The sequence below is a fragment of the Rhinopithecus roxellana genome, chromosome 6 (assembly GCF_007565055.1).
Source record: "Rhinopithecus roxellana isolate Shanxi Qingling chromosome 6, ASM756505v1, whole genome shotgun sequence".
Lineage (NCBI taxonomy): Eukaryota > Metazoa > Chordata > Mammalia > Primates > Cercopithecidae > Rhinopithecus > Rhinopithecus roxellana.
In genome coordinates, this window is record NC_044554.1 from 9,636,940 (window position 1) to 9,650,422 (window position 13,483).

The 13,483-nt window shown below is 34.8% G+C and overlaps 1 pseudogene; it reads right to left on the reverse strand.

Moving 5' to 3' along the window:
- Positions 1-12,070: 12,070 nt before the first annotated feature.
- LOC104660440 lies at positions 12,071-12,812 on the reverse strand (annotated as a pseudogene).
- Positions 12,813-13,483: the final 671 nt, after the last annotated feature.

Here is a 13,483-nt window from a genome sequence, read left to right on the forward strand (position 1 = left end):
CAGAAATACTCTTCAACTCAGCAATCCCATTACTGATTATATATCCAAATGAATATAAATTATTCTATTATAAAGACACATGCATGCACACATTATGTTCATTGCAACACTATTCACAATAGCAAGGACATGAAATCAACCTAAATGACCATCAATGATAGACTGGATAAAGAAAATGTGGTACATATACACCATAGAATACTATGCAGCCATAATAAAGAATGAGATCATGTCCTCATGAGGACATGATCTCATTCTTCATCCATGGGACATGGATGGAGCTGGAGGCCTCTTAGCCAACTAACCCAATAACAGAAAACCAAATACTGCATGTTCTGTCTTATAAGTAGGAGTTAAATGATGAGACCACATGGACACAGAGGAGAACAGCACACACTGGGGCCAATTAGAAGGTGAAGGTTGGGAGGAGGAAGAGAATCAGGAAAAATAACTAGTGCATACTAGGCTTAATACATAACTAATAAAATAATCTTCATAATAACCCCCATGACACATGTTTACCTATGTTACAAACCTGCACATGTACTCTTGAACTTCAAACAAAAGTTAGAATAAGTAAATAAATGGAAACATCAATTTGTGTGAAATTCTGGTAAGAAGTATTCATCAGAGAGATGGCTGAGAAATAAGATCCCTGAGAAACTTGATAAGGGTAAATGAAAGTGTATTGGAGCTTTGGGAGGATAAATTTTTATTACTCCTTCATAACAAGAGGGAAGAAGGAAAGAATAGATGTAGATGAAGGCGTATGTACAGTGTTCTGAAGATGGAAGAATTCCTTCTTGTGCATTTCTCTATGACGTGTAAGATATAGTCATTAACTTAGAATGAGAATGGATGAAAAGCTGGAAGCATCAAGAAAGTGAAAGTCCACAAGCATTCTAAGCTGGGCTGCATGGCACTTTTGAAACCGTTTTCGAGAATACTGTTGGTAAGTACATAATAATAACGATATACAAATATCTAATCACCAAGAACAGTGGGGGGAACATGATTTCCCTGGATTCTACACATTTTAGGAATCTGGACTTTTTTCTCTTTTTTTGAGGTAGGAAGAAAAGTAAAGATTTAGAATATTGAACTTATATATCGACCAAACTTTCACTGGAGTTAGGCATCTGATTCAAAATCAGCTGCTCAGTTTCTCTTCTGGCAATTTCCATTTGAGAAACAGAATGAGTTACTCAAATGTGTGGAGCTGAGGTGAAAGCTTCGACAGACTAGAAACTGAAGCTGCCATGGGATAGCCCTGATAAGCCAAGAATGCAGTGATATGTAAGCACAGAGAGCTGGGCCACAGAGAGAGGCAGGGGAATCAAGCCAACATGCAGAAAGAGAAAATATGAGAATTTGTGCACAGAAAGGCTAAGTAGCTTTATAAAAAGTTTCAAGTTCCCATGACACTGTCCTGTGTTTCCCTGAGTTTACGGATATCACTAAAATATAACTTATTTTAAATAAGTTAATTCAAACTTGTTTCCATTCTCTGCAACAAAACATCCCTGGATAAGAAAATCAGGGAGTTTTCATCTTGGTTATGTTTATTTCAATGTTATATGTATAGTCATAACAACCATAGGATTTAACATTAAATTATCTAGACCCATAATATATGTGAATTAAAAGAATGTAGTTTTACAGAAAGGAATGGGGATCACTCATTTTCAAAGGACTCACATAATAGAGGATAAGAAGTATTCTTTATTCCCCCATTGGTTTTAATCTTGTTCTGTCAGTGTCTCCTGAATAATGTATAGATAATCTTGTTCTCTGTCTTTTGGTTACAAACATTGTTTTTACCATTGCTGACACTTGTGCTTTAAAATGTCTTTTAGGTATGTATTGGATTTATCTAGAAAACAGTGCTTTGCCTGTCATTTGACATTTAAAATAACTGAGAGTCAACTCACAATTTTAATTAGAATTGTCACATTAATATATGCTATCCTCGACACAGGTTGTTAGCATTAATTTATTAGTGTACCTAAACGATAAATTGAAAAGAAAATTGCAAAGCAGTCCGAAGAATGGAGATTGTTTGCCGGTTTCATTCATTGTATAATTATTGAGATTACATATATTGAGAGTTGCAAAAGGCTGATAATGGACCTATAAATATTAATGGAAAAGAGAAAATACTATTCTTCATAAAATATTACCATAAATAATACAAAACACCAGGGAAAAAAGGAACACTGGGGGTCTTTTAGAAGGTTTTGTAAAGACTGAAATTCAAAATGATACCTAGGAGAATACACTGCAGAAATGCTTCTGAAACAGGATAATTTTACATCAATGTATTACTATTCTACTCATGAATTACCTGATTTGCTCACATAAAGCATTTTATAATTGCTACTCATGTTTCTTTCTAATATATGAAAAAAAGTGCAAAGTTATGTATATGGGTAGCATTAAAATTTATCAAATTAACATTTAGTAGAATTAAGAAGTAGAAATTTCTTCAAAAATTAAAGGATTGTTTCAGGTTTCAATAACAATGAAAGAATTGCTGAGATAATTCTATTCAATTCAAGATTAAACAGCACCTCTAAAATCTCTATAGATGTTATTATTACTATTTAGATCTAAAATGATATACATGTAACTGTGCAGCAGCAGCAGCATCACATGGAAACTTGCTAGAAAATTCAAATTCTTAGATCTCAGCCCACATCTACTGTCTCTTTTAACAAAATGATTCTGATGAATGCTGAAGGTTGAGAATCACTGAAAATCATATACTTTAAGGGAACAAAATTTTAACATGAAGATAAAGGAACAGTGACCTGACATCTTTAATAGTATGAAGGTGGATCTGACCCTGACCACTCACCAGCCGTCAAGTACTATGATGCTGGAGGAAGAACAGCATCAAGGGGACACTCAGGAAATAGCCAGATTTTATTTAAAACTTCAAGGTAGAGTGAATGTTCAGTGAAAAAGTAGAGGATGGCCAATAGTTGTTAGCCATAACATCAGCGTTCCGGAGAAAAGAAGGAAAGACTTTGAGGGGGAGGAATATGGTGAGATGGTTCAGAGTAAGAAACATAGTATGGTAATGACATTGTGAGAGAGTAACCAAAAACTCTAAAGTGGAAATGTACAAAGACAATATAGATATGGTATCTGATGGCAGCCCTGTATGGCACAATAGCACTTAGGCCCACAGATTGTGGCAATAAACTCCTTTGGTTTTGTTCTTGGCTCTCTCACATACAAATTTTGTAAGTTTCAGTTAGATTTCTTTTTTGGTTTTGGGTTTTTTAATTGTCAAAATAGAGGAGGGAAAAGTAGTTGTTCATAAGATGTTTTAATAAGATAATGCTGCTGGGCACGGTGGCTCACGCCTGTAATCCCAGCACTTTGGGAGGCCGAGGCGGGCAGAACACGAGGACACGAGGTCAGGAGATTGAGACCATCCTGGCTAACACGGTGAAACCCCTTCTCTACTAAAAGTACAAAAAAATGATCTGGGCATGGTGGCGGGCACCTGTAGTCCCAGCTACTCCGGAGGCTGAGGCAGGAGAATGCCGAGATCGTGTCACTGCACTCCAGCCTGGGCAACAGAGCAAGACTCCATCTCAAGAAAAAAAAGATAATGCGGCCGGGCGCGGTGGCTCAAGCCTGTAATCCCAGCACTTTGGGAGGCCGAGGCGGGCGGATCACGGATCACAAGGTCAGGAGATCGAGACCATCCTGGCTAACACGGTGAAACCCCGTCTCTACTAAAAAATACAAAAAACTAGCTGGGCGAGGTGGCGGGCGCCTGTAGTCCCAGCTACTCGGGAGGCTGAGGCAGGAGAATGGCATGAACCCGGGAGGCAGAGCTTGCAGTGAGCTGAGATCTGGCCAGTGCACTCCAGCTTGGGTGACAGAGCGAGACTCCGTCTCAAAAAAAAAAAAAAAAAAAAAAAAAAAGATAATGCTAATGTGTTGGATGTTGACACATATACTTCATGCCTTAAATGGTGGAAAAGAGTATAATTCTTTACTTTCTAATACTATTTTCGGATTCCTATGAAGTCCCAATTTTTGTGGATGGTGGAATGAGATATGATTAGTAAAAATTTAGTCAATTTATATTAATTCAGTTTCTTTTGAATGAACTGGAATTCTTTTAGTAAAAATTAGTCTTTTTGAGTTGTTTATATTTTTACCCCTATATGGCATAGTTATTTCTCTGGTGATAGCTAAAGGTGCAACTGACATGAATGCAGGTGTTTGTTCCACCATCTAAATCAATAGTGGTTGTTCCAGGGATTCTTGCTTGTGGACACTCTGGTAGCAAATGTCCATGCCAGTTGAGGTCAACAGCATGTTCAGTTTCCAGTCTGGTCCCTAGGGAAATCCTCACTTTAATAAATAGGTCCCACCCAAGCTGTCATAAGCTGTGCATTTACTATCAGTTGTAACTTCCATAAAGACTAATGGGCTGTTTATGGAAAGCCTCATAGGCTCTCCTGGAAAGTCTCCCCAGCCTTTTACCATTATGGCACTAGGACTGCTCCACTAACTTTCAACTCCTTGCTTGAATTCTGAGAGCGTGCTAGAATTTCTGGATTCTCAAAACCTAAGACCCAAAAGAGACCCGGGTACTCTGTTTATGATTCTCTAAACTCACTAAACTGTTATTTTTTTTCCTAGCTCAGAGATACCTGTTTAGTGGCCTCTACCCACAGTTCCAAGCAGGTACCCAGATCTAAGACCATCTGCTTTGGGCTTCACCCTCAACTCGTTTGGGATTTCTACCATCCGTAGTTCTCAAACAGGACTTCTTCCCCAACCTTTTCTTTATTCTCTCAATCCTGAGTATACCTTCTCCTTTCTCCCATGTCATATCCTGAGGTCTCTTTTCCTTTGGCTTGTAGTATGACAAAAGTTTGGTGGCCTGAACACACTAGAACTGTCTCTTAGTTTGTAAGAAAATGTATAAATATACTTTTTCCCTCAATAAAGCCTGGGTTTATTATTTCAAGGGAGTTTTGAGAATCAAAGGTGGTAAAAAGTTCTTGGGTGAAAATTATTTTGGATGATAAGCCTCATATTTTAGTCTTAACAACAGCAAGAATGCAAGAAAATATAACTTAAATGAACATATGAATAAATTAAATTAGATTAAATTAATAGATTGAATACTTTCAGAATATTATCCTTGTTATCTAAGTAATACCTAACATTCATTGATCATTTAGTATGTGTCAGGCACTATGAGTTCATTACATATATCATTTTATCATCACAACAGCTCTATGAAGCATGTTAAAATGCTTCAAAAATGATAAAACTAAGGCACTTAGAGGTTAAGTTATATGCCCCAAGAAATGGACTGATTAATTGAAAGAGCCAAGGTTGAACTTAAAAAGTTTAATAGAGCCTAAACTCTGAAACGTAAGGCTTATTATACTCCTTCTGTGCATGGAACAGAATACTTTCTCAAATAAGAGCCATTATTACTAATCTTACTATTTTTATTTGGCAACTATGACCACTACAAGTTGATACACGTTATTTTAAAATAATAATGTATCATTCTGCTTTAAAGACTAGTCTTTTGTGAATTTTGTTTTGTTAGCTTGAATCCATCAGAGACATGGATCATCTCTTGGACTATATAAACATAGCAGACAATATAGAAAATATGTTTTACAATTCCATCTTGTAATAAATTAAGTTGCATTTATAATATCCCCACTCCACCAGTTGTGACTACAAATTAAGGTCACTTTTTTTTATTAAACACCAAATTGTAATGGACTTTCAGCTGTCTCTGCCCCAATTTGACCTTAAATCACTCTCTTTAGATGTTCAGGGAAGAGTGACTTGAAAAAGTCACAGATAATTAGTTGTGCTTTAGAGAGGAGAAGAATGAGTGACTAGCTTTCTGGTTCCAACCCTAAATTATATAAAATTGTTAGAAGGGAATATTCTTGCCACATTTTGCCTTGAAAACTAAAGTGGTAAAAAGGGACCTTTCAATCCTCTTTCTAATTCCCTGTTTGAAATCTATAAAGAAACAACATTTTTTTTTTATTTAGGGATATAACACTTTGAGAGAATAAGTGGGTTGGTATATCATATTATTCAAAAGCAATGATAAACAAAAAACATCAGTTCTCCCAATATTATACCACAGTTTCAATGCAATTCAAATGAAATTTTGTGGGAGTCACTGACAAAATTATTTGAAAACAAATCAATAGGTGACTATATAAAAAGTAATTTATAAATAAAAGACTATTGTGAAGAACATGGATTTTTAAAACATCGCACTAAATCATAAAGATATAATATGTAATATAGAGTAGAACAGTACACAAATCAGCAACAATAACAATGGATTGGAAAGGATTGCCCAGAAAGAGGCTCGGTTGTGTATAAGAATTGATTATATAATTATATAGACATCACAAATGCAATAAGAAATGTTTGCTAAATAGATTTTGAGTAACTATCTTGCTATTTTACAAAACCAATTATTTTATTTTGTATACCAACTTCAATTTAAGTTGAAGTACTTATTTAATATTTGAAAGATTATTCAACTAAAATTGTGAAGACTAGACTACATACAAATAAAGAGCAAAACACTAATTAGGTGTCTAATAAGCAGACTGAATGAGAAATAGGGAGTAAAATAGACAAGATGGACTCCAGATGAATAGAATTTGATAGTGAAATCTAAATCTGGAATTTGAAGGGTTCAGACTTTAGAATATAACAGAAAAAAAATGGTTCTTTTAACTAAAATAGGCCAGAGTAGGCAAATAAAAGCTTATGGAGTAGAGCTTATGAGTTCAGCATGTAATGCAGATGATGCCCAGGACTAGAGTTGATAATAATAGTCCAGAATTCAGATAACAGTTCTGCAATGAAAATACAGTTGACTTTGATCAACATGGGAGTGAGGGGTTCTGACACCCACACAGCCAAAAATCTGTGTACAAATTTTGACTCCTTTAAAACCTAACTATTAGTATCCTACTGTTGACCAAAAGCCTTGCTGATAACATGAGTCAATTAGCACATATTTTTTACTTTGTATATATTATATACTATGTTCTTATAATAAAGTAAGCTATAGAAAAAATGTTGTTAAGAAAATCAACATGAAGAGAAAATATATTTACTGTTCACTAAATGGAAGTAGATCCCCAAAAAAGTATTCATCCTTCATCTTCATGCTGAATAGGCTGAGGAGGTGGAGGAAAAGGAGGGTTTGATCACGCTGTCTCTGGTGGCAGAGACAGAAGAGGTGGAGGAGGTGGAAGGGGAGGCATTAGAGAGAGGCAGGCACACTCAATGTAACTTTTATTGAGAAAAATTTGCATATAAGTGGACCTGTGCAGTTCAAACCCATGTTGTTCAAGGGCCAGCTGTATAGACTTAGTAGAATTCTGCCTCTAAAAGAGCATTTGAAGTCATAGAAATAGATGAAATGACTCAGAGAGAGAATATGAGTGAGAAGAAAGCCAAGCACAGAATCTCAGGGTGGTGGCATGCTTATAAGCAAAATATTGTGTCCCAGAAAGCAAAGAAGAATTGTAATAAAGAGCATGAGGTCAAAAATATGCAATACAATTGAGAGGTCTTAGAAGACATTAAATGTGCTGTCTTCTCTAAACTGGGCAATTAAGAGGTAATTGAGATCCCAGCAAAATGATTTTCAAAGGAGGATAGAGGAAGAGGCTATGTGATCAGTAGTTTAGAGTGAATAGGAAAGGAGGAAAAATGTGATTTAAAAATGTTCTGTGAAATAATATTTTGCTAAGAAAAAAGAAAAAAACAGACTCTGAAATTCGTATTACATTTCTGGACACTTAGTACATGTAGATGAAAAGTATTTTATGGGTACTACTGTCTTCATAAATTAGTGATTTTCTTATTTTAAAAATTACTTTATGGCATACTTAGATACTATATACACAAGCTAAATATTAACTGCAGCCCACATTTAATCTTGAAATAAAAACCACAATTTTAAGATTTTTATGTGATATCCTGTAAGATTTTAGTTATCATAAGTCACTATATATCTAAATGGAAGTAAATCTAGTCCTTTTACTCATGAAACAACCAAATTTTCCTCCATAATTCAAGGGTTAATTTTTTTTCCAGAAACTACCAGTGAAGAGTCTGATTCTATGTTTCCTTGGTAGCTGAAAGTAAATGCTGCAAATGGCTCTATATGGATTCTGATGATATCGGTGTATTTCATTGTATTATACTTTGCTGATTTCACCCTCAGAAGAAAATTCTGAGACACTTTACCTTTTTTTTCCTGAGGGAGAGATGAACTATCTTTGAAGTGGCTCCACTCAAATGTACTAAGCAGACATAAATCACACACAAGAGATGAGTTAAAAAATCGTCCAGGAAAAATAGTGAACTGCTTGTTTCATTAATATAATACACTACTGGTGAGTCAAAGACCCTCACAGTCTAGACTTCATGTTGTTATTATAGAAAAGTAAAGAGAATCCCTCTGGATCAGGTGAGACAATGAAGTAGTCATGAAATGTCTCCTGATGAGATATTATTGGAAAATACCCTACTGAGACATAAAGAATTGCAATGCTGTGAAATTCTTTACCTTAATAGAGATGAACCTTTGAAGATTTGCAAGGCTTTTGAGGTCTTTTTGCTTTGGGAGAGGATTTAGTTAAGAAGCAATTCTAGAAAAACCAGTGTCCTAGCAGAATTAAGATTTTGGAATTTTAAATACTTATCTATTATTAGAAACCCACAAGTATAATTAAAATATTTGCTGTCTTTGGAAGATTTCCCATAAAAGTACCTAAGCCAGATTGAGATGAGCAAATAAGAATAATGCAATCAAAATGATCTCATTTCTCTAACAGGGAAATGTATAGTTTACTTCAGCAAATATAAAAGACACTAACTTCTTGGGTGAGGGTCAGCAGGTTCTGTGCTTAACAGCTTTCTAAAACATCAAGTGTCTAGGATTTAGAGAGATATATGAAGATAGTAAAACAGTCATATATATTACCCCCAACACAGGCTTATTTATTCAATAAATATTAGAGAATTTATAAGAGAGTTAAGGAGAGCTGACAGAAAAAAAAAATGATCAATGTATGCGTGGACATACCCACAAACAATATTATTCTCTTATGCCAACAATAGCAAGAATATAAAATAAAATGAGAATGAATATTCATAAAAAATAATTTTTAAAGGTTCTGTAAGTATGCATATACAAAAATCAACACTATGTGGAAAAAAGTTTTACCTATCAAAAGTTTGTAGGTCTGTTAGACCAGCAGTCCATTTGTAGAAAAGGCAATTGGTCAAACTGCCTCAGGTTTCCTACAAAGCCTTCATGAGGGAAAACTGTGAAAGTACACAGCTAACATCATACTGAATGGTGAAAAACTAAAAGTATTTTTGTCTAAGATCAGGAACAAGACAAGGATGCCTCCTCTTACACCAATTCTATTCAACATATTACTACAAATCCTACCCAAAGAAATTAGGCAATAACAACAGCAAATGCAAATAAAATGCATCCAAATTTTAAAGAAGCAGTAAAATTGTCTCTATTTGAAGATGGCATAATTCTATATGTAGAAAACTCCCAAAGACTTCACAAATCTGTCAGAACTAATAAAGAAATCAAGCAAACTTGCAGAATACAAATTTAATACATAAAAATCACTTGTGGCTCTATACAGTAAAAATGAACTATCTGAAAAGGAAATTAAGAGAACAATCCTATTAGCAACATCATTAAAAATGATAAAATACTTAGGAATAAATTTAACTATAAAGATAAAACTTGAACATTGAAAACTATAAAACACTAATGCAAGAAATTAAAGTAGACAAATAAATGGAAAGACATTCCATGCTTATCGAAAAGGATTATATTGTTAAAATGTCCATATTATGCCCAGAAATCAACAGATTCAACGTTATCCCTGTCAAAATCTCAATGGCATTGTTTACAGAAATAGAAGAAAACAGTACTAAAATTCATCTGGAGCCACAAAAGACCCTGAATGGCCAAAGCGATTTTGAGAGAGAACAAGGCTGGAGATATCACATTCCCTGATTCCAAAATATATTACAAAGCTACAATAATTGAAACAGTATGCTAATATAAAGACAAACACATAGACCAAGGGAATAGAATGTAGAACCAAGAAATAAACCCGTGCATGTGCAGCCAACTGATCTTTGGCAAGGGTGTCAAGATCATATACTGGAGAAAGGATAGTCTCTCTCAAACTGATGCTCGACATCCACATGCAAAAAAATGAAATGGAACTCCATACTTTGTACTATACACAAAAACCAACTAAAAAAATGTATCAAACACTAAGTCATGAAGCTGTAAAGCTCCTTGAAGAAAGTGGATAAAATTTTCTTGATAATGTTTTTGGTAATGATTTATTGGATTTGACACCAAAAGCACAGGCAGCAAAACCAGAAATAGACACATGAAACTACGTTTAACTAAAAACCTTCTGCACAATGAATTATATACAATCAACTGAGTAAAAAGACAACATGCAGAATGGGATAAAATATTATCAAACTATGTGTCTGATAAGAAGATAATATCAAAGCATAATAATCTCCTACAACTCAATAGTAGAAAAACTCGTAAGTATCCAGATTTTAAAATGCACAAAGGACTTGAATAGACATTTCTCCAAAGAATATATACACATGGCCACCACATATATGAAAGGGTGTTCAACATCACTAGTCATCAGGTAAATTCATGTTGAAATCACAATGAGATATTAAATCAGCCCTATTAGGAGGGCCATTATTGAGTCAAAATGTAACAAATTTTGTCAAAGATGTGGAGGAATGGGAATCCTTATATACCCATATAAGGCTGGTGGGAATTTAGAATGGTTTGCCTTTATACAAAACAATAAGGAGGTTTCTCAAAATATTTAAAATTAAAAATACCATATAAACCAGCAATTTCATTTATGGGTTTATGTCCAAAAAAAATTGAAATCAGTCTCACAGAGATATTTTTACTCCCAGGTTCAGTGCAATATTATTCACAATAGCCAAGATATGGAAAAAAAACTAAATGTTTATTAACAGACAGATAAAGAAATTGTGGTAAATACATACAATTGAATATTATTCATTCTTAAAATAAGAAGGGCATCCTACCATTTGCAACACAGACATACCTAGAGAACACTATGCTAAGCGAAATAACCCAGTAACAGATAGACAAAGCCTGCAATATTCCACTTGTATGAGGTGTCTAAAAGAGTCAAATTCATAGATACAGAGAGTAGAATGGTGATTTCCAGGGGCTAGGGTTGAGGAAAATGGAAAATTGTTGCCCAGTGGGTACAAAGTTTCAGTTTTGCAATAACAGTGCATTCTAGAGACTTGCTGCATAACATAGTACCTAGAGTTAACAATATAGTGTCATGTACATTAAAATAAGTTACAGGAAAGAGCTCCTGTTCTTATCAAACAAACAAAAATGAACAAAACATACAAACAACTAAAAAAAAACACAAGAAAACTTTTGGAGGTGATGAATATGTTTAGTATTTTGGGTGTTGTGATGGTATCATGGGTATACACATGTATCTCAATTTATCAATATGTATACATTAAATGCATGAAAAGTTTTGTATATCAATTATACCTCAATAAAGCTTAAATAAATTAAACAAATTATTGAGGCATTGTTGACACACCTTTGCTCGACTGGGGAAGGCCAAGACACTATTCACAAGTACAGAGAGTTTACTGTTTTTAGTGCACTTTTTTGTTAATCTTAAGTTCATCTTTTTTTTTTTTTTTTTGCAGATGATCAAAGTTTTATTTAACATGATAGAACACTGAAAAATAAACAATATGCTTGCATTTCTGTTGTGTAACTTAGAAAAATGTTTTCAAGCACACATAAAACATGAAGTTTTACCCCAAACAAGTATGCTATGCAGCCAGTCCCTAACTGCTGGAGTCAACACTGCTCTCAACAGACAGCTGGGGTAGGAGGTAGGCTGCTGGTGTCCCTGCAGGCAGGTGGCTTTTCCTATTTGGAATGAAGTCTTTTCTTGTTATGGTTCTCAATCGCCCGTCTAAGTGCTTCATCCTGGATGAGATCCAACTTTCTTACATCCATGTGGCTACAGCCAATTTTAGTGCAACAGGCCTTTTTCTTCTGCTTGTGGTTGGACTCAATAATGCAAACAATGGCTTCCTCTTCATAGGTGTGGCCACACACTTTATTTTTCACTGGCTTCTTCATTTCCAGCCATGTAATGGGGCAGATGAAGTTGGTCTGACTTTGGGTCACAATCATATCTTCATCCATTCCTTCTGTTCCGTCAGGCTCTCTGTCAGCTTGAAGGCCATATTGCTTCTTTAGTTCTTTCAACTGTTGTTTAAACTGTAAAAATTTTTCATTATTTTGAAAGTCCACATCAGAATTCTTGTTCTGTAAAGCCAAAAATTTATTCTCCACCAATAATTTTAAATCTGGTATTTTTTCTAAAGGTTCTTATTTTACATGATTTATTGTAGATTGAACAGCCTTTACATAATGGTTCAGTTGTCGATCCATTGTAGCAAATTCAACCATCGCCTTGTCCATACTATATTCACTACTCACTTTAGTCTGACTTTCCACAAGATCCAAAGCGACACTAGAAGCTGTGTCCATACCAGAGGTGACACAGGCTTGGAAGTTTTTCCAAGGAGGAGAGAGCAGACTCTACACCACTGAAGGAGATGAAACCAGTTGAACCTGAATTTGAATTGGAAAGTCCTGGCATCTTGAAATTATTACCTGGGCCACCAAGCACATCTGGACTCAATATATGGGAAGGTAAGTGTTCTCAGTTTTTGGAGGGAGATTACCCTCTTCCAAAAGAGTGCTTGATTCTGGTAGTCCAAGCTGTCTGTGTCTGGTGGCACCCTAAAGCTGACTTTCCTCTGGCAGAACGTCTGCTTCCTATATTTTGTCTTACTCTAACTCAAATAATTATGCTTATCTTGATAAATAGGAAGATTTAATAAGAATTACAATGGCCAATATGGGAAACTTCTGGCATATCAAGAATAATACATTTACGAGGAGCTACGGAAAAAAAAAAAAAAAAAAAAAAAAAAAAAAAAAAAAAAAAAAAAACTCAGACAAATACCAAGTAATCTATGATTGACTTTCTTCTAGGAAGTCTCCAAGATAGAAATCCTCAAAGACTTTGTAGAAAAATCCAAGGAAAAATACAATCAAACTCCTTCCAAATCTCTGAAGCCTCCCCTTCTTGTACCTCTTTTTCTCTCAGACTTAATTTCCTCATAAATTACACCACTTCTATTCCTTCTGTTCTTTCCCCTAACCTCATAAATAAGAAACATTTTCCTCATGGTATTTCTCAGGAAATAAACAATTGCATTTTAAAAATCCCTTTGCTGGACTAAAAGACAGGTCTATAGAATTTGT